At 45.9% G+C, this 5206-nt stretch overlaps 1 pseudogene; it reads left to right on the top strand.

Annotated features, from left to right (window-relative positions):
* Positions 1-1016: 1016 nt before the first annotated feature.
* Positions 1017-2350, top strand: LOC140608295 (SWI/SNF-related matrix-associated actin-dependent regulator of chromatin subfamily E member 1 pseudogene; annotated as a pseudogene).
* Positions 2351-5206: the final 2856 nt, after the last annotated feature.

Here is a 5206-nt window from a genome sequence, read left to right as displayed (position 1 = left end):
AGTGATTGTTTTGACAAATGCTCTTGAATGAGTGAATGACAGACTTTCTGCTTAGAGTTTAAGCCTGGGTCAGATTTCCACTTGGTCATGAAGTAGGAGATTCAGCAATGGGAATATTCTCTGGCAGGCTTGCCTGTGAAGATGATGGGTCTGGGCCCTGAGCCCTGTGCATCTATCTGCGTCATTTCTAACATGTCTGCTGGGTGGCTCTCTGCTTTCCTGTTTGGTGGGTGGGATGTGCTCCCTTGCCTTGACCCAACAGGTGCTGCACCCAAAGTGCTTAGAACAAGGGCTGCCAGCTGTTTTTACACCAGCATGCCACAGATCTTGCCCTCCAGGTAGAATGAGAATTTCTCTTTTGTTTCCAAATTCCATACCCCTGGGAGAATCTCTGGTTGCTCCTCCTTGGATCAGTGGTTCTATGCTCTCTCTGTTCCTGTTCGATTAGCAGAAAGGGGAAATAAGGTCGGGAATAAGGTTGCCAGACTGCCCGAGGCCACCCCTATGGTACTTGGAAGGAGGCAAGGGAATCAAGTTGTCACCCAGGGCATTTGTCCCTGCTTCTCCCTCCATCTCCATCTCCATCATCTCCATCTCCATCTCCATCTCCATCTCCATCTCCATCTCCATCTCCATCTCCTTCTCCCTCTCCTTTCCCTGCTTTTCTGACTCCTCCTACATGGTTCTTTGTATTTTTGGTTAGCATAACAAAGAAGCTCAGGCAGTTTTGAAGACAACCGGTGGAGGCCTGCCCTGGCTCTGCCTTTCAGTCTCTGACACGGTGGAGGTCTCCTGGTATTGTGTGGCTAAGGCCCTCCTTGGTTGTCCCCAGACAGTTTTTGCTGTGTCTCTTACTCAGACTGTGAACCTTGTAGGCACTGCTCTCTGCTGCAGACTGGCTAAGGAGTCTGCTGCTAGAAATGGCTCTCAGCCCGCTCCTCAGCTTTCCTGATCAGAAAGGCCTGGGCAGCAAGCAAGCAGCAATCAAGTTCCTTTAAGACCTGCCTTGCTAAAAAGAGAAACAAGGCCGGAGCTGCGGGCGCTTTTTCTGCCCGCGGTATCTCAGATTCATTCTTAAGGAACTGAGAACTTAATCTTCCAAAATGTCAAAAAGACCATCTTATGCCCCACCTCCCACCCCAGCTCCTGCAACACAAATGCCCAGCACACCAGGGTTTGTGGGATACAATCCATACAGTCATCTCGCCTACAACAACTACAGGCTGGGAGGGAACCTGGGCACCAACAGCCGGGGCACGGCATCCTCTGGTATTACGATTCCAAAACCCCCAAAGCCACCAGATAAGCCTCTGATGCCCTACATGAGGTACAGCAGAAAGATCTGGGACCAAGTAAAAGCTTCCAACCCTGACCTAAAGTTGTGGGAGATTGGCAAGATTATTGGTGGCATGTGGCAAGATCTCACTGATGAAGAAAAACAAGAATATTTAAACGAATACGAAGCAGAAAAGATAGAGTACAATGAATCTATGAAGGCCTAGCATAACCCCCCCTCATACCTTGCTTACATAAATGCGAAAAGTCGTGCAGAAGCTGCTTTAGAGGAAGAAAGTCGACAGAGACAGTCTCGCATGGAGAAAGGAGAACCTTACCTGAGCATTCAGCCTGCTGAAGATCCAGATGATTATGATGATGGCTTTTCAATGAAGCCTACAGCCACTGCCCGTTTCCAGAGAAACCACTGCCTCATCAGTGAAATCCTTGGAGTGTGGTGCCAGACGTTCGGTCAGTTGTCACAACAGCTAGAATGCAGGTCCTCAAACGACAGGTCCAGTCCTTAATGGTTCATCAGCGAAAACTAGAAGCTGAACTTCTTCAGATAGAGGAGCGACACCAGGAAAAGAAGAGGAAGTTCCTAGAAAGCACAGATTCATTTAACAATGAACTTAAAAGGTTGTGCGGTTTGAAAGTAGAAGTGGATACGGAAAAGGTTGCCGCTGAAATTGCACAGGCCGAAGAGCAGGCCCGCAAAAGACAAGAGGAGAGGGAGAAAGAAGCAGCAGAGCAAGCTGAATGTAGTCAGAGCAGCACGGTTCCCGAGGAAGAGCCAGCTGCTAGTAAGACCCAGGGGAAGAAGGACAACGAAAGCATCCCTATGGAGACAGAGGAGACACACCTTGAAGAAGCAACGGAAAGCCAACAGAATGGTGAAGAAGGCACGTCTACTCCTGAGGACAAGGAGAGCAGGCAGGAGGGGGTGGACAGTATGGCCAAGGAAGGGACCAGTGATAGTAACACTGGCTCAGAGAGCAACAGTGCAACAGTGGAGGAGCCACCGACAGACCCCACACCAGAAGATGAGAAGAAAGAATAAACGTTGCCTTGTTTTATGTGTTCTAAATACTTTTTTAAATGAAAAAAAAAAAAAAGTTTTTTGAGTTTAAAAAAAAAAAAAAAAGACCTGCCTTGCTAAGAAAAGGGTTGGTTTATTCTGGTCCATGCTCAGTTGGCATAAAAGGAATTGCAGGGACTGAAACAATGATCTTCTACTGTGCCTTGTCCAAATCAACTTTAAATCATTTACAACCACTTGATATTCCCCCCCCCACCCCCCCACCCCCGCTTTTAAAATTAAATTGGTGGATGATAAGCATCAGTAGACTTTACCTAAGGCTGGCTTCCTGCCACTTTTTTCCCCCCTCAGACTTGGAAACTCGAAAGATTATGTAAATGTGTTTGTTAGAAGTCTTGGATGTCTTCTCTGGGGCATCATGCTGGTTTGGATAAGAGACAATAATAAAGTTCCAGGTCATTTTTTGGGCTCTTGTTCAGATGGGGCATTGTGTTCTCATAAGAGGGCATTTGAGCTGGACGTTCTGCTGCATTCCTAGGAAATGCCCTCAAATGTTGAGCTGCCCATGAGGTAGAGAGGCAGTTCCCATCTGGTGGGCTGGGAGCACTTCCCATGAACTGAGAGGGGAGAAAAGGCATCCTAACAGTCTTGTCAGGCTGTACAGGCTACCTACCAAGTTGACTCCGTGGGCTGTCCTTTTGTATACAAAATAGATGAAGCAATGCCTGCTGGCAGAGTGAGAAGCACCATTAAGTGCAAACCAAGGTGCCTGAGCTAACTTGAAGGATGAACAAATGCAAAGGTTAAAACACAGTGCCCTGGGTGCCTGTGGAACTGAACTGTTTTATCTGGAGGCCCATGAAGTCAATAGATGGGCCTTCCCAATGGAATGGATGAAGTCAAGGGGCTGGATGAGATCTCTGGGCCCAGAGTGACAGGCAGAAACTGCAAAGCTTATGCCAGACCCAGGAGCCTCTGGCAGAGCTGTGTGGTCTGTGCCTGGGGAGGAGAGAAGTGCAAACACATCAATCCTGAAACTGGGTTCAGCTGCTGGAAAACATTGGGTACCAGCTCTCTCTCTGCTGGAAAACACTGAGTACCAGCTCTCTCTCCCTCTCTCTTCTGTTGGAGGGGGAATTAAAAACAACAACAAATTGAGTATCACCTGTGTGTTTCATAGTCAACTTGTAGCTGTTAAAATCTTTTTTGCTGGTTGCTTTTACTAGAAATGGCCCTGCATTTACTAGAAATGGCTCACGATGGGATCAAATAATGCTTCCTGCTTTATCCGTCAGATGGGGCTCAGTGTTATCTATGTAATTTAGTTAAGATGATGTGTGCAAGTGCTCTTTTTTTATGCCCGGAGTTTGTGTTTAATGATTTGAGTGTTTTTAACGCAATATCAACAAATTTAAAATATCAAAATTTAAAACTTAGAGGACTGATCATTTGTTTTGTTTGGCTCTAAGATGAGAACTTAAATTTCATGCTGGAGGAGAGTCACATATCCCTTCCCTCCTCTGACCTATGACTTGATCTATAACTGATTTTGACTTATAACTTATTTATCAAGCAACCTCAGCTAAATGCAATGGAGAAAAGCAAAGGTATCTACTGCAAGCCTATTACACTCTCCCTTAGCCTGAGTGTCAGTGGGTTTGCCAGCATGGCCCCTGAGCTCTGGCTTCTGACAAGGTTTCCTGAGGATGCTGCAAAGTGCCAAGCAGACAGTCCTCCCCACTGAAGCTCCACTGGACCCATTGTATCTTGGGATTTCCTGTCATATTTGTGTCAAAAAACATGTTTCCTGCTTAAGAATAAGTTTGCAAATTATTTCTACATCTCACTGATTCTTCTTCATAACCTTCCTGTGTGTTCACAGTGATTTCCATTTCATAGACGGATGAATTCAGGCTCAGGGTAGTCAGCTGCCATGGGGTCACTCACAGAAGTTGGTAAATGTCCTCCCCACTCCAGGCAGTGTTTCTCCAAAAGCAGCCTCTGAGAAGTTATTTTAAAAGCTCATACACGGGATGCCTGTGTGGTGCATTGGTTGGGCATCTGACTCTTGTTTTGGCTCAGGTCGTGATCTCAGGGTAGTGAAATTGAGCCCTGTGTTGGGCTTTGCACTCAGTATGGAGTCTGCTTAAGACTCTCTCCCTCTGCCCCTCCCCACTGTGTGCACTCTCTCTCTAAAATAAAATAAATCTTTTAAAAAAGTTTATACATTAATATTTATGCATGCTCCTCAAATACAATTTTAAAAAATATTTTATTTATTTATTTGAGAGAGAGAGCATGGGTGGAGGGTGGGGCACAGGGAGAGGGACAAGTGGACTCTGTGCCGAGCAGGGAACCCAACAAGGGACTCGTTCCCAGGAGCTCAGGATCATGACTTGAGCTGAAGGCAGACATTTAACCAACTGAGCTATCCAGGTGCCACTATGCATGCTCCTCGTAATGGAGCCCCCAACTGTCACTCACATCCTCATTTATCACTAAGTTGATGGATCTGATTACCAGATTTCTAGCCACTCACTCAGCAGTGTTCAACAAATGTTTACTGAGTCAGGAGTAAAATAGAAGTCTGCTTTAACCCAGGGGAAAACTGGGAGAGTATAGAGAGAATAGAACAGACTTTACCTGCCTTCATGGAGCTTACAGCAAAGGGGGAAGAGTACAAATGGAAGATTATAAATTTATTGTCAGTTTTGAGACAATTCAGGCCCTTTGCAAATAAGTAGTACTGAGTCTGATGGATAGGAAAAAGCTACTTAAAGTAGATCCTCTGAGAAATATTTGTCCAACAGCAAAGATGGATACAAAAGAACTGTGGAAGGCAGACAAGAAGCCATGGTTTTTGCACTCCTGTGTGATGATAATAACAGCTCC

This window comes from Canis lupus, chromosome 17 (genome assembly GCF_048164855.1).
Source record: "Canis lupus baileyi chromosome 17, mCanLup2.hap1, whole genome shotgun sequence".
Taxonomy (NCBI): domain Eukaryota; kingdom Metazoa; phylum Chordata; class Mammalia; order Carnivora; family Canidae; genus Canis; species Canis lupus.
Note: the sequence above shows the minus strand (reverse complement) of the source record. Positions and strands in the feature narration are given on the sequence as shown.